We start from the raw sequence: 20,849 nt of genomic DNA, 5'->3' as shown, positions 1-20,849 counted from the left end.
AGGCGAGGAACCATGTAAAGGCCACCGTCGTAATTAAGACCTGAGACCTGTGCTTAACATTGGCACACTCTGGGTCTGGAGAGTGATAAGTGCTTGATCCTGATCAATAAGATGCACAGCCCCGTTGCCACTTGCAAAATCAATATTGTTTTATTTGCTGTTACAATAGGCTTGTCTGGTTGCAAATGAGGTCTGAGCCGCCGAGTTACTTTTGAAGTGGAGACCTTACCCTCGACTCCTGTCCCAGTCCGCCGTAATGAATAGGCCAATAAGTGTCTGGGCTGGTGACCTCTTCTCCAGTCGTCTGGCTAGGAGGGGGGAAACCCTGCAGGAAAGGTCCCTGAAGGTGGGTGTCATTATCTGAACATAGACACAGTCAAATCCACAAGCGACATCCTTTAATTGACTAAAATTCCATCCAGTATATTGTTCTGTTAGTATAAGTGTAGCACAACTGGATCAAAATTAGCACTTGGAAGTTATTTATTTATGTCAGGGTTGAGAAAAAAAATGTCACCTTCAAGCATTAAGGCGAACCACAGCGATTAAGGTCTCTCTAATGTTAATTCCTACCGACACAAGACAGTCTCAAATATAATGGATCGCATTGTATTCATTAATCCCCTTCATATTTTCTGTAGATACAGAGGTGGGATGAGTTAATCTGGATTTAGCAAACACGAATCCTAGCATTGAGCCTAATTGTCATGATAGAGCAAAGATGGGGATAGGAACAATGATTTATAAGATAGGGATCGGTTTGAGTTATGGATGGCGCTGGGCAGTTCAGATAATAGAGAAAAAAGGTCTAGAATAGAAGGTCATTAATAGACTCAACAAATCTATTCATTCGGTGAAAATGTACTGTGTCCCTCCACCAGTCGAATCATAGATCATGCTAATGCTCTGGCAGATTTCACCTCCCATCTCGAAGACTCGCTCGCCCGCTGTTTAATTTGGGGGTGATATCAGCTTCATCAGCTGACACGCTCTTACATGTGCTGCTTTCAAAGGGACGCTTGTTTTATGACATTTAGAAATGTGTCATTACTAATGCGTCATTATTGTTTCCGTACATGTATGCGCAGCCGACTGACACGACAGCATGAACATCTATACAATATGATCCAATGCAGTGAAATCGCCCTGCATTTAACTACCTTGAATAAAACGTATAATGGTCAGTATTTATTGATGCTGTATCTGTTTGTGCAAATCTATTCTTTGCTGCTTCTGTATTGGATTTCATTATATTGTGCAATGTTCTCATTATTTTGTCCAACCTCTATGTGTTGCACCAGTGTCTGTATGTATATATATATATATATGTATGATATGCTGTCTATCTATACATAAGTGGCTGATAACATTGTCAGCAGCTGTCTCCAGTATCTCACAGGTGTCGGCCTTGCGTGGTTGTCAGGCTCACCTTGCTGTGACCTTCTGAAGCAAACTATTCCAGGAAAAAAAAAAAAAAAAAAAGGACAAACAGGAGACAGACTGCAGCTCAGCCTTGACTGCGGCACCTTTTTCTACCACCTTTCATCTGCCTGTCATTGCCGGGGCCCTCCTGCATTCTCCATTATCACCGGCACTCATACAATCAAATCAATAATGCTGCACTTAAGGCTTGTTCACCCCTTAAAGATTTAAACCCCCTGCTCTATATCCTCACAGACTCCACCAACTTCATTACAGCACCATGCCAGAAAATATTTGACACCCCTTGCTGTAATGCTCCCCCCCCCGCCCCCCGCCACACACACACACCCCCTCTCGCCATAATTCACCTGGGTTTCACCTATGGGGCGCCATTTTGTCTCAGCCAAACGGTGGTGCTAATAAGGCTCCATAGCTCTCTGTGATTATTATCAGTGACAGGCACGGTCAGGGACCAGCAGCTCTCTACTGCCCCCCATGTACATCAGACGCTGTAACCCACTTGCCCCTTGTGGCTCTGGCCGCCTCACCCTCTTTGCCCCTCTGACACGCCGGTGCACCGGACTTGTGGAGGGATGGAGTGGGGTGGGGTGAGGGGTGGGTGAGGGGTGGGGGGGGTGCAGGGGTTGGCTGCTGCTGCTGTTACCCACAGCACTGCCTGCCGCAGTTAGGCAGCCAGGCCCTCAACGGCCCTCGGGCTGTTCTGTCTGTTCAGCATCTCCCTTTAACCTTCATCTAGGAAACAATAAAACAAGAACAGAGAGGAGGAGGAGGAGGAGGAGGAGGAGGAGGAGGTGGTGGAGGAGGAGGAGGGGGAGGAGGAGGGGAGAAAGAGAGGGTGTGAATTTGTGCGCGTGTGTGTGTGTTCGTGCTCGGTGTATCTGTGTGGGGGGAGATAGAGAGAGATGCTGTGGACATTTGACACATCTCCTTAAGCCAATGTCTACTTTATTATCTTTGGCAGTCCTTATTGGTTGCACTAATCAAGTGGAAGGCAGTAGCGCTGTGTCGGGGGCTAACACACTGCGTGTGACAAATATATTATTAACTGGAGGGAGACGGGCGACCTTGGCCGTGTCACCTGAGGACCCCGCCGGCGCTCGCTCTGCCAGCAGGAAACGACCTTCATATTAAATCCCCGCAGAGGTCAATAAACTAAATAATTCACAAAGGTTATATGCTTTGCACTGAAATCTGCTAAAAGAGAGGAAGAGAGTGAAAGAGGGAGGGGAGAGATGGCAAATCTTTTAACTTGTGAGCAGCTAAACGAGGACCGGTGTCCTTGTCAGAGTGTAGTCTCTTTATCATTGGAGGGCGTTTATATGAGCGTGTCAGAGGACGATGTAAATCCTGAATCTCTCTCTATTTCCTCACTGCTGTCACTCTTCAATCGATCCGTCATTCTGTGGCAGTGGCAGAGGTGGTGGGGGTTGGCCGGGGGGGGGGGGGGGGGGGGGATTGGGGGGGGGGTCAGTTAACATGATAGCCTTTTTTAACATAACAGCACACACAGCTCTATTTATAACCGCACTGACAACCTGTAGTTGATCAACCCATTGCTCTAACTCTGCTTGAATAAATCTACAATATCCTGCTTTGTTCTTCTGTCTCTCTACTCAATACAGTTTCCTTGTCAACAAATGCTTCACACACCATCACATGCCTTGCTCCATACTCTGTCATTTTTGGAGTTTCAAGCATTTCAAAGTGATGGATGCCTTCTGTTTGTGATAGTCCATGCAGGGCTATTCTTGTGGGCAGGAGGCAGACCCGACACAGCAAAAGGTCACGGTTAGAAAAAGAAACGTCTGCCTCTGCATCATTGCCAAGCTGGGACAAGAGGGAGGGGGTCACTAATTTAATCTGTGATACAGTCATCAGTGTCAGTTCCCAATTACTGGAACCTGTTTTAACGGGCTGCTCAGGCTCTGTGAATATGTGATATTTTTATAGCAAAGGACAAATCTCAACAAAACATTTGGTGTTTTAATAGTTCCAAGTGCAAATGGACTTTAGATTAAAATATTCTTGTATCCACTGACACTGTCTTGGTACTAGAAGGCAAGAGAAACAAATTAAAGGATCAAACTGGAAGTAGTGCTATATTCAACCTTAAAGGACAAGCTTGCAATTTTCTATATTTTTCTTATTGTCAACATATGCAGAGCCAAACCCTGATATACATCTTATTCCTCTGTGCTGTTGTCCACAAGCTATTAAAAACACGTCAATGAGCCACACTGCTGGACTGGTTGACATGTCCCTATGATTTATTTTGTTTACAGATGGCTCCAAAGACTAATAACCGTGATCAGGTTGTCATTCTCTGGAGAGTAGTTCTGTGTACAGCAGAAGCCACTGAGCACTGATAACATGGTTTCATTTACAGAGCTTTGCTAGCTTCCTGTGCTACACATCACAACCTCTTGACTTTGTACTAAAGTTCTTGTTCATTGTGTGCAACATGCTCACAGTGCTGACCTGAGCTAGCTTGTAAGTATGCAAACATTTCCTAATTAGCACAAATAGCACAGCTGAGGTTGAAGGGAATGTCATACTTTTGCAGGTATTTGGTCATAAACCAAAGTACTGGAATAACTGAAATGTTGTCCTGATGATGGCGGTTAAAGGGAAACTTCAGCATTTTTCAACCTGGACTCAATTTTTTCCATTATTTTGTATCCTAATTGGGACAACAGTTTTTAAAAATGGTCCAGTAATGACTGACAGCGATTCAACTGGCAGCTGCAAAATGGGCTGCAATGTAATCCTTTGGGGCAATTGCTCTCCATCAATGTACGTCCACTAAAAGTGCTTGTCTGTGTCTGATAACATGATGAAAAAGGATTATAAAGAATAAATACAACATTTTTATTTGTCTTTCATTTGATGCTGTCTGTTTTTGTCCCTTTTAGTGGACGTACATCAACAGTGTGCTACTGTCCCACCCGTTTACATTATAGCCCATTTAGCAGCTGCTGGCTGAAGCACACTTGTTCAATATTGGCTCAATTTCAAAAATTGTTGTCCCCATTTGTCACTTAGACACAAAATTATGGGAAAGTTTCTCTGAAGTTTGATCTGAAGGGATCACCAAGCCTATTACAATTCAACCCGACGGAGCGTCAATGTCTGCACCATATTCCATGGTAATCCATAGTTGTTATCCATAGTAGTGGATCAACAGATCAACAGTTCAACCACTGACCTTGCCATGCCTGTTACTTCCAGTTTGTGCTGGTATGGATCAGTAGTCATCTGGTGACTGAGGGACATGTGTGTAATGTAGCGCTGACTACAGATTTGTTATTGATGTAATCTAGGGGTAAAAGTGAAGTTACTACACATTACACCACATATCCCTCTGTCATAGTTACTCTTTTACAATCTGAACAGTAAAACAGTCATTTTAAACAAATCTGGCACATTTACATCACACAGCAGTTCATTAACGTGTGCTGTCCCTGACCACTGAATAAACAAAGGGATCATACAGTACACATACACCTGATTGTCATCAGCATATCATCAGGAAATGAATGGCATATTTACAGATTATCTTACCTGTCTCTGAGAAGTGTACACAATGCTGGGTGTGGTGATATCCATATATCTGTCCATCTCCAGCTGGTTTTATCACATGAAACAGATAAGCTGAAGTAAGGTCTGCATGTTCTTTCATGATCCGGAGATTAACCTCTCAATGATTTTTTCACCCTGGTTAACCCCAGATGCTGTGGTAAAGCTTCTTCCACTGCGTACCCTGTGGTTTGAACCCAATCTAGTTACTCATCATGCGGGTGGAAAACAAACACTCCTACAGTTGGTTGGTTGGTTGGTTGTGTGGTGTGATCTTTTCAGTTTTGCACTGCAGCAGTAGGCTAAAGGTGTAAGTAGAGATTAAATGTACGTAGAGATGTGTCTAGAGAATTGGTGCAAACTGAACTGAACATGACAGCAAGTTGCAGCATATCATTTTTTAACTGTAAACTTAAAGTGTAGAAAACTGTCAGGTGAGACAATGACGTGTAAAGGTTTTGCAGACTCCAAACAAGTATATCCAAACAAGTTCTAACATAATAAAAAACATAGCCAAAAGCAGCAATTTGCGGGTTCAATCCTTTTTTGAACACAACGGAAGGAAGCGGCTCACTCGGGACCAAAATGAAAGCTGTGAGCAGCAACGAGCGGATTTCAGGTTTCACTAAGATGAGCAAAGTCACTTCAGCTAGTTGAATTTTGTTTAAAGAGGCCATGAGACCAAGCACACGTTTGTTTCATGTTTCATCATCACAAAGCCTGCAGCATTTCAATAATTGCACACACAAAGTTCTGCCATTTGTCCTTCCTTCCCCCTTCATTGGATTTGAACTAAACTCTGTCTGTATGTTCAGAGGATGGTGCAGGACGTCTCCAGTGAGGTTAATCAGGATTGTTCAAAGGCATCTTGAGTTATGAGCTAATATGTGATAGGCCACGCCCACTTGCACCAATCAGTATGGTGCTTCAGATTTTTGTTAATACTTGGCCCCAGAGCATGCACCTCAATTTTGGTAAAATTTTGTCCACTGGGCTTTCAGATACACAATTAATTTGAATTATGTACCAGTATTGTTTTAATACCATTTACGGCAAACTTAAACATTTCTATTGAGAAAAATAAGCACCTATTAACATACATATGTGTACCTGCACAGACACACACATTTTAAGTAACACACTAAGCCATGCCTCTTTCTGTAATTAGACATTGCATAACTGACATCTGGAACTTGCTGACACACTTGCAATTTCAAGTGAATGCACCAACTCTTGAGGCTTCCTATACATGAAGGGAAGGGGGGGCAGGCGGCGGGGGGGGGGGGGGGGGGGGTTGCCAGCGCTCACCTGGCAACCCGCTTTGGCTACGCTCTAAAAGCCTCAAACATTTCACAGCTCAAAGAGTTTGCGGGGGAAGTCTTTAATATGGCTGGTAGTATCTGCTACCGCCTGTGCGTCTTGCTCGTCTGCCTTTGAGCGGCAGATCAGACACATCAGTGCCATCACGGCTTGTCATGAGGAACAATCACATCTTGAAATAACACAAACAGCCGTGTTCAAAGACCAGACATGAAAAGATGACATGCATATCAAGAGTTCTGAATGCGTTTTTTTTGTGTGTGTGTGAGCGCGTGTGTGTCTGTGTGTGTGCCACATTAAGACAGACAGTTTTGCAGGGGGATGGAGAATAAAGGAGAATAACTTTTTACGTAAGGAGCAGAAAAAGGCGGATTTTTAATGTGAATGTAAGTACTGTAGAAGAAAGGCAAAGAGAGTGAGGGATAGAGGAGGAAACAGTGAGACAGGCAAGGGGTGGAGGGAGGGGATGAGAAGGATAGACTTTAACTGTCTGAAGGACAAAGCTACTGACCCGCGGATCATTCAGAGGATTGCCTTTCAGTTTCAGAGCAAGGTCAGGCTGCTTATTTTACCTCAGTGTTTTCACTAATCTGTTTTTTGTGTGACACAAACAAATACTGAGGCTGCGTACACATACACACAGGCAGCACACGTGCACACATGCAGACACTGAAACTAAGCCTTTCCATACTGTCTTGAAATAATAACAGCCTATGTAGGCTTTGCTATCAATAAACATTAGATGTGCAAGCTTTGTGCCTACATGAGTATCACACTACCTCGGACCTGTCATGAATTTCAATTGCGGGAAGGGGCCATCACAGACTGCACATGTCCACGCTGAATTCTAATGTGTCTAAGATGTTTTCAATGCTGATGATTTGGCCTTCAAATGAATGTAATACTGTGAGCTTTATGCTTTAATCTATTGTTAGACATTTTAGCGTAAAAGTGTAATGAGCTAAAAATCTGCCACTGTCTTATATTGACAGGTCTTGAGAAGCTGACAGTGGTTGTTAGTTGGCAGCTCATTAGCCACACTACATTTATGTCAACACGTTTACTGACAATCAGCGGGGGGATGCTGGGAAGCTTCGGTCGTCTCACGGGACACGCCAGCATCTGTGGAGGAGACGTACCGGTGGGCGTTGAGCTCCTGGTGGAGCGCTCTGTTGAAACACAACAACGCTGAGGAGTGATCACTGGAAATAGCTTACTGCCCTACTGTGGGTTTGGGGTAGGATTGCTATGAAGCAGCGGGCCAAAATACTGTTCTGAGAACGGCGTAATCTGCAGTCTGTGTGTGTGTGTGTGTGTGTGTGTGGGTATGGGTGTGGAGTCTGAGGGTGTGTGTATGTGTATACAGAGCGGGTTAAAGTGCCCCAGTGTGTTCCATGCTGATCTGATAATGAATGAGCAGGGTCAATAGGATGTTAACGGCCCCGTGGGAACGGCTGCTGGTGGATGGGTGGAGGAAGGACGAAGGCCCAGGGACACTGAGCTGTGTTTTCACTGTCCTCGCTCACCACCATGTGTATGTGTGTGTATGTGTGTGTGTGTGTGTGTGTGTGCGTGTGTGTGTGAGAGAGAGAGAGAGAGAAAGAGCATGCAGCAGGGACAGTAAGGTGCCTCTGTCCCTGATATTTGACTCTTTAGCTCAACCCCTGCTGTGTCCTCCCAGTAAAGCCTCAGTCAAACAAAGCAGCTCGTCCAGTGTAAAACCAACATCAACACGTCAGCTTTGACTATGGATTAGTCTTTGCTCTGCTGTCACATTTGTCACACACATGTTAAGCAAATATGCACATTGTATGTACACTGTCATGAAAAAAAAAAAACCAATGTAAAAAATTTGGTAACAGCTTCAAAGTGTCTATTTTACAGTTTCACTCAAGGGGCTTTACTGAGGTGTGGTGGCAAATGCTTTAACAGCATCTCTATGACTCATTATGCTTGCAAATGGCCCATGCACGAGTGGGTTAGACGAGACATAAACCACAAGGTGAAAAAGTAATTGGATCATCCAAACATAAGTAATAAAACCTCATACAAGAAGACAGCATGTCAGCTGTGTGTCAGAGGAAAAAACTCCTGTCACATGTGTAAACTGAGAGAGCAGAACTGATAGCTGAAGAGAATGGATGGCTACATGATCAGGAGTACACAGGGCGGTCTAATTGCTCAGAAAACACACACACACACACACACACACACACACACACACACACACACACACACACACACACACACACACACACACACACACACACACACACACAAACACAATGAAAGTATCAGTGTCCCTTTGAACCAGTGGGTCAACATGAGCAAAAAAATATGGGAGCCTTTTATCTCTCTGACAAGTGGATGAAAGAAGAAGAGCTGTGATAGCATAGGAAAGAGAGAGAGAGAGAGAGGGGGGGGGGGGAGAAAGAGAGAGGGGGGAGAGGGAGAGAGAGGAGGTGCAGGGAGCACTAAAAAAACATTGCGTGTTGTGTTGGCAGGCGCTCCAGTCAAATCCCCTGGCAGTTCCGAGGCCCCGCCTTTGCCATCTGATATTCAAATGCAGAGGAAACTGGAGGAGAGCTCCTCCCAGACCACCCGCAGAATCGCCAGGGATTAGTCAAAGAGCACCAACTAGGTCAACAAGATGCAGAGCCAGTGCATGTACAGGGGGACGTGAGGCAACTCACCCACACAGGAGCCAGCCTAGTCTTGCCTGCGTTCCTATTCACACGCGTGAATTGAATCTCTCTCCCTCTCTCTCTCTCTCTCTCTCTCTCTCTCTCTCACACACACACAAACATACACACACATACATGCTGCTCTCACACAGAAGCAGCCACACTAACGCAGTGACCTGTTTTCCCATACTTTGACAGTTATCCAAAAACAACTCCAAAATTCCTCTTGATTTTTCTGTTTCAGAGCAAGTGGGTATGGGTTAAGCACTAGATATGAGGACAGGCGTAGGGAGATGTAAACATTCCCACTGCTGTCAGCAGCCTTACAATTGATTCCCTGGCAGAACATTTGCTTTGCCGTGGTAAAAGCAAAATGATGAAATGATGAAATGATGAAATGAACAGTTTTAATAAGTGGGGATGTTCTCTTTTTTTGGATTAAAGTAAACTTTACATGCTGGTGGGTGTGTGTTTAGGTTATGCAGGCTATTGAATAACAACTCTGGAGTTTCAGAGTCACACCTTAACAAAACAGCTCCAGGCAAGATGGCCCTTTTTTTTTTCTTTTTTTTTTTTAAACTGTAGGTGTTTATGAAGCCCTATTCTTCCCTGCACCAGTAGCAGACTGAAGGAACTGTTGAATGGGAAAGCAGACACCACTCCCATTGTGAGGGCCCAACATCATGATATCCCTTCGTGGATCACTGTGTATGAGCGTGGATCTTTTCAGCCATATCACCGGGCCCTCCGAAGAAACTCAACACGGAGCCGCTGTGCTAAATAACACTGACATACCTGGACAGTGACCGTAGTATCAGCTGTCCGAGCCTCAACGCCCCAGAAGACATTTCTCAGAGGCCCACGATGACCTCAGTCAAATATAATATTGCTTTCCCGGAGCACTTTTCCTGGCAGTGCAAATTTAAATAACTCACAGAATGTACTGATTGCGAGTCAGATGGGAAAATAATGTGAAACGGGAGAGACGGGGGTCATCATACTGAATCAGTAGTTTGGCACACCTTTTTCTGATGGTGGCAGCTGTGACTTTCATGTATCTCCTCTCTTAGTGCTGCTGCTGCTGCTGCGTTGTACTGAAATTATCTCTCTTGTCTATCAGACACAGTTTCATCTGCCTGACACTCTTCAAGGACAAAAGCGGAATATTTACCAAGACGACTGAGATGGCTGTTTAGCATGTCTGCCATAATCCAGTCGTAATCACTCTTGTCTGTTTATTTTGCACAGAGGTCAAGCATTTTCCTCTCCGTCCATCGTTTGATGCACCAATAAAGACAGTTTCGCTCGTTAATGAGTAACCCGCACATCACAAGGTTGTGTTGAGTCTGTTAAAAAAGAAAAAAAAAGGGATATGTTTTCATGACATTGTCAGATGTTCTACGAGTGCAGACACTGACCTTATACTGATTACTTTAAAGAGAGAATGTGGATTTACCTGCTTATTCCTTCACTTGTTTTTGTTTTTGTTGAATTAAATACAGTGTGTGGGCTCAACAGGGAGTTTTTTTTTAGCACAACAGTTGAAGAATCCAAACACGCCTCATCTGCCTCGCAGATTTTCGCTGCGTCATATGGTTTTAGTAAATCCTTCCCTGCAGCTGTATACGTGGGGAATGTCACAACCAACCCACACTCACTCCAGTTCAAAGGTTACAGTATGGTGTGACTTCCAGCGGGCCCTCCCACTGCAGCTCGCACCTGCCTCCTCCCCGGGAGACTCTCCCCTTCCACTGTGAACCTTAGGAGACACCACGGCTCAAAATTTGAGGAGTAAAGGGTCAAAGGTGGAGGGTTAATGTCTGCTGACACTCTGGCTCCCTCCCATTGAGACAATTGGGCGTCTGAATCTAAACTCTCCTGTGTTTGCTGCCGGGACGAGAGAGCAATGCTGCTGTAGAGGCGACCTTTGCCCCCTCATTCATTTGTTTTCCATCTTTTTTTTTCTTTACCTTGAAATATTCAGTGGAAATACAGTATGAGTATATAAAAAAAACCTAATTTATAGAGGGTCGGGGTCAGATTACTCTATTCCTGGATGGAAAAACAAATCAAATCCGCATATCCCATCCAAAGAATTGAATGATAATCTGTCCCAGTAACCACTCAGTGAACTCAAGCTCACATGAAAGGTGAGTCACAGATGAATTGGCTGTATTGCAGTGTCATACAGCTGATAATAGCATAGCTCTGGAATATATGTATTTGTTAACTGAGGCGTTTCCGCTTCTTGTTTTCTTGTTTTAATTAGAGAACCAAATTCTACATGAGGAATTTTGAATTCATTTGTACTTAATAAATAATTTTTGAAAAGTGGATTTTTTTTAATTGTCAATTTCACTTTAAATTATTTTGATACAGTTAAATAACAGAATCTCAAACCTGCACTGTTTTACACACTTGATACAACACGGTGTTAACAAGATAGTAAAAGTCACTCTTGTAAAGCGTCAAAGTCTGTTTCCTAATGACTTTTAAACGCTTGTTAACCTTTCCTTTTATAATGCGTCACACTTTTTAAATGTTCTTCCCCCTTCTCTTTTGTCGCTGACCACAGCTGCATCACTGCAAGCAGACTGTTAACATCTGTACCCAAGCTTCTTTTCCGCAGTGCCTGAAAGAATGTGTTAAATAGCCGACATAAATAAAAAACATGACTACATGTTTTAAGGAAGGCCTCTGACTTTTTTTTTTTTTTTTTGTTAGCCACAATCTGTCGCCATACTTCAGGTCAAAGGACATAGTTCCCTGAACCACATTTCTGTGAAAAGCTTCGGGGGGCAAAGTTCAACATGTTCTGGTTGGGGGGGGAAGGAATGAAAGGGAGGATATTGTATCTCCATTTATGTGGCATTCTGGGTCAGGGTTCAAAGATGAAAGGTCGCTGCAGGTCAGAGGTTACAAGGTGAGATACCATCCAAATTGCTGAGCCTGTTGTGCTAATCTAACTTGAGGCTGAAGTTAACGGGCTGAAGCATGACACAAAAATAATGTCCTGAGCGGCACTCGTGATGCAATCAGACAACAACAATAAACGCAGCAACATCAACTTTTTATGAATACCACTTTGGCGAGGACTTTGATCAGACTTTTAACTGCTGTTGTACTTAAAATGCAAATTGCAGGTAACACCTATTGTGAACAACAGCCTTGTAAAAGAAAACTATCCAATTTACCTGACTGACATGTTGAGTGCCGCCTCTGTTTATACTACTGGCAATGAACTGAATTACTGTTTAACACCACAGTGGGGTTACAGCAGGTTAGAAGGCACAGTATCCAACTGGCTGAATACAAGTGGCCAATAACACAGCGTGATGTGATAGCAGAGCAGTGGGAGAAAGGAGAGGAACCACCACCACCACCACCACCACCACCACCTCCCTCCTCTTGACACACACTTTCTCCCCACATACACACACACACACCACCCCCCTCTCCCTCCCTCCCTCCATGCTGGATTTGAAAAGGAAAACAGAGACAGAGACGGGTAGAAGTAGGTTATATTGTTGTGTTCTTATTCACAAGAACACTGATGTTCCCCAGGTCCTCGGAGACATTTTGTTCAAGGCCATGTTGAGATGACTGACTGCAGGCCGGCGGACCTGATATCACAGATTAGCACAAGATGTGAGAAAAGAAAGGAGAAAAAAAGTTGTTTGGAAGCATTTGCCAGACAGTTGTACATTTAAATTGAAACTGCTGGTAAAGTTCTTTCAAAAGTAACTCTTCATTGTGTCCGTTTGAAAATCTCGATGTCATATTTTAAGTCATTTAAAACGTTTCCATGTGCTCATCTTGCTGTTTGCGAATGACACCCTGCTTCACACTTTCGTGACACACGTTCACACCTGGGAGCAGCCTCGGTGCCTTTTTCAAGGGCACCTCGATGGCGTTTATGCTGTTCATTTTCTCTACTTGATCACTGAGTGCAGAGCCAGGTAGTAAATCTACAGTACTGTGGCAGATATATTCTTTTAACTCTCATATTTTGGAGCTGATCCAGGGAGAGGCTTAATGATTTGTTTAGAGATGCAGACTAAGATGGTTTGTTGGGCCACTTCTTATTTAATCCCTCATTTAACTGAAAGGCCATTTTATTAACCCGCTTTTGTTCTGAGACGATAGGTGGAGGAATTATCGCATAGTCGCCGTTAAGGTTTTTGACTTCAAACTGCCCAATAATTAATGTCAGACTCTTCATTATAAAAAAGGAAACATGTGGAGATGATGTACAAAGGTAACTGTGCTACATTTATTGTGCTACAATAAATGATGTCAATTCTATTTTCTACCAAATGGTTCTATGTTGACTCAGCAAAGGTGACACATGTAGGTTTATCCTCTTACATTGATTTATATGATAATATTCAATGTACTATACATGCTAGATACATGTCATATACATGAAGTTTTAGGGGAGGGGGATTCCAGTGATTTAATACTACACTTCCACAAAGTTGGGACACTTGTGAGGAACACTGTAAAAAAAAAAAAGAAAAAAAAAAGAGGTCAAAATAGATGCAGTAGAGGCCTATTTGTTTTGATTTTAGTCGCTAGAATGGGTGATTCTCCAGAAACACTGGATCCTACATTTCCCACAATGCAGCGTAACACTATATTTTATTAAACATCCCCCTTCTCGCTGGAAAGGAGCAGCATAGAACATTATACAGATGTTTTCACAGACTGTATAGAACTCCCCATTGAAAGTCAGCCAAAACTCATGTGTAAAATCTTTGGAGTTGCCCTTTAATTAATTCAAGAACTTGTTACATTTCCTTCCTTGACATCCTTGTGTTCTGCTCATATTCACCATAAAACCCTTTTTGGAGTTACTATGCTTCACTAAAATATTAAAATACAGTATAGCCTACTGTTGCTCCTGCTATAATAACTGCTACTACCGCAGTTACAACTTACCAAAAAAAAAGTCACAGTCCCTTTAAAATAAATGGAACATATGAAATAAAAAAACAACAACTCCTGCTTGAAATGTATTTTATTGTTTATGATTGTGATAGTGATTATTATTGGCAGTGGCAGTGTGTGGGCAGCAGCTGTTCCTTTAAGGGTGGTGTCAGCGGCAGGCGGAGGAGGAGGAGGAGGAGGGGGGAAAGAGGAGGAGGAGGAGTGTGGCTGTCTCCGCTCACTTCTCCACACACACACACACACACATACACACACACAGCGAGGGGGGACTCCGACAATAAACAATTCCCACAGACTACACGCTCCGCACCTCCGCTCGGTCACAGTCGCAGCAGCAGGGAGAAGAAACAGAAGAAGGAGAAGGAGCAGAAGAATAGAAGGAAAAAAAAAAAACACAGAACCGAGGCATTTTTTTTTTTTCGGACTAAATTTTGATTTTGAAATCCTGCCTCGCCATTTCTTTCTTCCTTGCCAAAAGTGTCAACACAGACGCGAGCCGTTTTCATTGGATTTGCCTCCTCCTGTCGAATAAGAACGATGCTGCTCTCCGGCTGACTGTGGGGAGGACGACGCAGGTAAGGAGCTCGGTGCTAGCCTATTACACATAAACGCACTGTCATATCTAGGGAGGAGAGGAGGAGAGAGTGGAGGGGGGGGGCATTATTACCGTTTGGTGGGGGGGCGAAAAATACATTGGTACCCATAAGAGACGCGGTGTCGAGCGTTATGCTAGATAATAGCGTGTTTTATCGAAGAGAGGAGAGGCTGTGTGTGTGTGTATGTGTCGACAGGCTAATATGGATATACAGTGTAGCGCTAAAAACGCTGCATACAGAAGTGGAGAATATAAACCTGCCTCTGTGTATGTGTGTGTGTTCAGCCCGCGAACTCGTTCAGTACAGCTAATAACTACCACTGACTGCATTTCCTGGCTACCAGTAAATCAGGCCCCAGTATAGAGGTGTATTCCTGTCTTTTTTTCTTTTTAAAAAAAATAAAAAAGAAGCTTGTCATTTATAGTTCTTCACAATACATGCTCCGTCCTGTTCATTCTCCCTATTCTCTGCTGCTGTCTGTGGCGTTACTTTAATGTGTGTTTCAGGCTGAATGAATCGTGTCACCGCATAGGGTTCGTGTAATGACAGTTTCTATAGAGCACAGGGGGCGTCCATGTCAAAGAGGAGTTGTAATGGAACGTTATTACAGTGGCTGTAGTTCATCATGTTTGGGTCAAAACAGTAGACAGACAGCCTCTCCAGCTCCTCACTAGTATTTTTTTTTTAAGCACTGCCAATGGCGGTAACGCTTCACAGTTGGCTCTCTTCTGGTGCTAAATGAGATATGGAATGATTCTGAATGAACTTTAAGGCATTGAAAAGAAAAAAACTTAAGTGTTGTAATATTTTCAGCTTGAGCTCTACATGAGGTGTCTGATGTGTTAAAATGTGTCTTGGATTCTACCTGTGCTTAATGTTTTGAGTTTAAATAAGTGTTAAATTGTGTAAATGTCTGAAAATGCTCCTTCTGTAGATGTATGTAGTGTGATTTTCAGTTCCCAACATTGCATTCCCACTCCCACTCCCACTGTGGTGCTAAACCCTGAGCATGTACAGTAAATACCCTATAGACAAAGGTATATAATAATGTTACAAGGCATTGGCATGCTGTCTGCTTTTTGTAAACAAGTCTACATTTAGTATGGAGGTGACGTTTGGAGCTTTTATAATGCACTATAAACAGACATGATCTGGATTTATGGCTTAGTTCATGATCCCCATTAAGGGTCATTTTGTTTTGTTTTGTAACTACACCCTGTTCTAAATAATCAACTCGTCCGTCACCAGAGGAATCCTTGAATCCCAAAAAGGTTTTGGTCCGCAGTGAAGTTGGTCTGTTGCAGCCTGTCACATCATAGATCATCACGTCAGATATGTTTTGATAGAGTTCAGAGACTCGGATTGTTTTCAGTAACTGGCAGGGAGGCTTTTTTTCCTTTTTTTTGTGAGTGGCCTTTGAATAGGTGTTCCTCTCTACTGAAATGTCCAATTGCTTCATTGGACTTTGGGATGAGGGTAGAGGCAAAAGGTCAGGGGCAGAAGTTTGTAGTGAGTTATGCTCAGACAGAGGGCAGAGTACATCTCCAGTTCAGCCTCTTTTTAAAGGGCGATTTTTTTATAAAGATTCCCAGCAGCAACCTGTTTGTCTGTCGTAATATGAAGCTGAAAAGAAATAGTCTCCAGTTCATTTGCTACCTTTCACTGTACCGCTGTAACTTAGACTGACAACGTATAGAAAAATGGAGGAAAAGTCCCAACATTTATTTTAAAGCCCTCTAAATACTGTCTGTGTCTGGGGGTCTGCCTTTTAGCCTTTCTTTTGTCGAGCATTTAAGCTGCTTAATTATTTGACCTGAACTTACACAAGATGTTCAAGGTAGTTCAGCTTGTCCCTCTGTTGCCATAGATAACTAAAACGTCCACATTTATAGTCCAACCTTTTTCTTTTTGCTTTTTTTAAAGTTACTTTATAAGTACTTTTTTTGGTTTGAGCGGTTTGTGGCCACGCCGCTGTAACTCAAAGGATCGTCTGTGTTGGATGGAGCTTGATTTGACTGAGCCATCTGCTATTGTCCAGGGAGCTGCTGTTGAGTGATGTGCAGTAGCCTGCAACAGAAAACCAGAGGACATTCAAATGGCTAAATGCAAATGAGCAGTCACAAGACTGGACTCTGCACTTTTTCTCTCTTATCCACTGGCTGCCTTTCATGACAGCAAATCTTATCTGTCATCAAAACACCACGGCTGCTGCTGCTGGAAGTAGCATGTTTTGACGCGCGTGTGTGTCTGAGTGTGCACGTTCATGCAGGTGTGCTCTGCAAATGTGTCTCGCAGATAATGTGTTTTGTTACAGTGTGAACAACAATGAATTACATAAGTTATCACAGGATGGCAGCAAATGCAAATGCTAATAGTGTATTTTTTCTCCAAGAAGCCACAGATGCTGGAGTACCTGCCCAGCCACTTATCTCTACTAACAGCCTCTCTAATTACTACCACTGTGCCAACTCAAAACCCCACTGTTTGTAAATCTGTCAGTCACCACAGCGAGAGGCGCAGGACAGGAAGATGAAAAAAAAATCGAGGATAGCATTTTTGATTACAGAGACACTCACCTTCAAAAAAAAAAAAAAAAAAAAAAAGCACACCCAAATTAATGTGCAATCCACCTGAACAAGTGTCACACATTTTACTGCAGAGTTTTTGATTTATTATATAGACCTGGGAGTTGCCCAGCACTTGTGTTGTTGGCCACTGAACATTGTTCAAGGGCACTTTGACAGTAGATGTTGAGGAACAGAAGCGTTATTTCTCATCTACCTCACAGGCTCGGCTCGAGGATTCAAACTTGAGACCTTTCGGACACGAGCTCATTTCTCTTATAGTTTGGGCTCTGTAATATTTGTGCAGGGAGGGTGGAGGAGGGTCACGCATTAAGCCAAATCATTTTATTGTTGTGTTTATTGTTTGTTTATTCAGTAGACACTGATTTATAATACTGCTGCTGATATTATGCAGAGATTTACACCGCCGCAATTAGACTGTAAATTTCAGAGTCGGGCGGAAACGCACGACTGAAATGAGCAGTTTTCAATATCGGACTTATTAGAAACATGTTAGAACTTGTTAGCATCTTAATCCTTCTTTCTCTTATATCAGTGGATTCCACACACACGTCATACTAAACACGACAGAGGCAGATCTTATAGAATTAGAATAGAAAATGCCTTTGAATGGATGTGACAGACAGGAGGCCATAAAGTCATGGTTTTAAGTGATTAAAGTGTAAATATACAGCACGCAGATTGATGCGAGCCAGCGAAATTGAATAAAAAAGCTATAGATGAATATACACTCCAGATATTAAAAGCAAACAGTGCAGCTCCACTGTTCTTAACTGATCTTAAATGAGTCAGATTTGATGAAAACTTGCGCTGTTTACAGATTAGAAGGTCTTTATTGTATTTTCTCCCAATATTCCACCACAGAAGCCTGAAACTGCATCAGAAAAATGAGGCACGGAACTCCTGAAGTGAATGTTGCTGCTTTCTGATATAAGATCCATGTGTGGGCAGTTTTCATTTTTCCGAGTATTCCCACTGAGTGCAGCTTAGAAGATATTTTTTTAGTAAGTAAGGGCTCTCAGTTATAGCGGCGCTGCTATCTCGTTCAGAGACAATCACTCGGGCTCCTGCGTTGGTGCCTCTATCATGAACAGAAGGCGACCAAAGTCAATGGGACTCATTTTGATGACGGGGCAGGAACCGCTAGAAATGCGTCTTCGGCAGCCATCGCTCCTGTGATGCGAGCGGTGGTGGTTTGTGTGTGTGTGTGTGTGTGTGGGGGGGGGGGGGGGGGTGGGCTTTGGGATGACAAAAACGCGAGGAGAGAGAGAGAGAGAGAGAAAGATGGAGACGCCTCCGCCCGCCAGCCCCAAGCCCAAGCTCATCTGTTGAATGACTCTCCTCCACCTCCCCTCCTCCCTCCTCCTCCTCCCACTCTCCTTCACCCTCACCTCCGACTCTCCACCCCTCTGCCTCCACGCTTTACCTTGGCCTTGGCGCAGTGACAGGCCCCTTCAATTATCTCCCGCCCATTGATCGGTTTGCTGATTGCAATTGCTGTGAATTATTTAGACTTTTTTGCTGAAATTGCGCGCTACATTGGGAGATGGGGGGGGGGGGCGAAAGTGAAAGATAGGATAACCTACACGTAAAGAGTGAGGCCCCTGTTTTAAAAAAAACCAAAAAAACAGCAGCTGTGGAAGCCTATAACTGTGCTGATCAATGAAGCGGAGCAGGGGGAAACCTTGTGCCGCTCTACCAGCTTACTCGACGCCGAAATCTCTACCCCCCCCACACACACACACACACACACACACACACACACACACACACACACACACACACACACACCCCTTTCCCTTTCCTCTGATAAGTTAAGTAAAGAGCGAGGAGCAGCAGCAGCAGCAGACCTCCTGGGTGACGTGAGAGGAGCTGACTCCTCTCCCGGCCGGGGCTGGTGTGGTCACAGTAGAGGAGCCGAGTAGAACTGACTCCCCTCCCTTTCTTCCCTTTCTTCCCTTCATCCCTCCATCTCTCTTCTTGCTCCTGTAGCAGAGCTGCTGCTGCTGCTGCTGCTGCTGCTGCTGCCCCCGGGCTGTAGAGGTGCAGTAGAAAGATTTTTCTACCACCATTGTGGCTGAGCGAGCGTGGCTGCCAGGATGCTGCAGTCAGACAGAGAGGAAGGTCTCTGCGTTTGCCACAAGCGGGCCAATGTCACGGGCGTGACAGAGTGGGCGGGCTGCAAGAGGAATGAGGACAGACGCTCAGAGATAGGAGGCATTCCCAGCCTCTGTGTGTGTGTGTGTGTGTGTGTGTGTACATGTGAAAGAAATGTACACACACACACACACACACATATACACACACAATAGAGGGAGAAAGAAAGATAGAGAGAGTGCCTGGAATACAAAGGCTAGATACTTGACTGCATGTTTGTAGCTTTTATTTAAAGCTTGGAATAGTTAATCAGTCAGAAGATGTATGTAATTAAGTCTGATGATATAGTCAGTTGATCGTCAGGATTGAGGTGAGCTTGCGTCATTCAAGCAAAAACGGATCCCAACAGCCGAGCCTCTACTGCACCTTGTGCACTAAACGCTATTTACGCCGCCTTCCCACTTTGTATTATCGCATACTGTATGTTCCCAGCAGGGTCCTAAGAAGCCTAAGGGTTGAAGGCCAGGACGGCGGGTCGCAAAGTTCGGTGACTCGAGGTCGCTGTTATTCAACTGTGTCTTATTTTAACCAGGTTATCTGGCAAGAGAGTGGAGGAAGAGGAGGAGGGGGGGTTGGTTGAAGAGAGGCTGGGGGCTAAGTGAAAATGCCACTCATTCCTGAAAAGTCCCCCGGCCTCGTCAAGGTTAGTGGCTTGTCTTTGTAAGTTGAGGGATTGATGCATGAGCCTGTCTGGCGCTGAATTCAAAGTCCAAGGCTGTCACACAGGCAACAGCAGCAGCAGCAGCCCCCTCCACCTCCCCTCCCTCCCCTCTTTGCAGGCTATCACAGGGCCCCGTCCTTCCCAACTTCTTAGCAGCCTGTCCTTTTGGGAACCTTGAGCAGCCCAGGCAAGGACACAGCGTCTGGTGCAGTAAGCCTGTGCAGAGAGAGAGTGAGGGAGAGAGAGAGGGAGAGAGAGAGAGAGAGAGAGAGGTGGAGGGGAGCAGGGTGGGGGGTGAAGCTTTACGTAACGTTCTGCTTTAAACATGGGTGTATGACTTCCCTGACACGGAGCAGTGCGGTGCAGAGCTGCTACAGCTCACAGCACATGTCCCCTCGGCATGCCCCCTCCTCCTCCTCCTTCACCCTCACCCACTGCCTCACCCACCCACCCCTATAGACAAGGGGGGGGGGGGGGGGGGGCGCAGCAGCAGAGAGATCCCTGCAACTTAATTATATCTTTCTCTTTTAAAAGCTTTCGTTTGAAATTAAATTTTCCCAGGCAATTAACTAAAGAGGAGTTTTCAGAATTTATGAATGAATGATGGATATATTGCACGGGATGACAGGGGAAGGAGGGAGGGAGGGAGGGAGAGGTGAGGTGAGGAGTGGGGGGGGGGGTGCATATGCAGTATATGGTCTGAGGTTGTGTCTTGAGATTTATGTCTATTGCGATTTTAGAAAAAAAGGGGGAAGGAAGGAAGTTCTAAGGGAGAAATTCAGCCATCGTTAAACTTTGTACCCGAGAGTTCAGCTCGTGTGTGTGTGTGTGTGTGTGTGCATGTATGCGTGCACCACCAGCTCAACAACACTCCAAA

The 20,849-nt window shown here is 44.3% G+C and overlaps 1 protein-coding gene across 2 annotated transcripts in view; it reads left to right on the top strand.

Annotated features, from left to right (window-relative positions):
- Positions 1-14,243: 14,243 nt before the first annotated feature.
- The window catches only part of nrip1b (nuclear receptor interacting protein 1b), a 38,594-nt gene continuing 31,988 nt past the window's right edge, over positions 14,244-20,849 (top strand). The window contains exon 1 of one of the 2 annotated variants that reach the window (XM_062433144.1): positions 14,244-14,548. The gene's annotated coding sequence lies outside the window, so the exon portion shown is untranslated. Of the gene's footprint in view, positions 14,549-19,758; positions 19,955-20,849 lie in introns of those variants that run through there. The other variant, XM_062433145.1, reaches the window with a different exon arrangement.

The sequence above is a fragment of the Scomber scombrus genome, chromosome 14 (genome assembly GCF_963691925.1).
Source record: "Scomber scombrus chromosome 14, fScoSco1.1, whole genome shotgun sequence".
Taxonomy (NCBI): domain Eukaryota; kingdom Metazoa; phylum Chordata; class Actinopteri; order Scombriformes; family Scombridae; genus Scomber; species Scomber scombrus.
The sequence above is the reverse complement of the archived record's forward strand: the minus strand, read 5'-3'. Positions and strand labels throughout refer to the sequence as shown.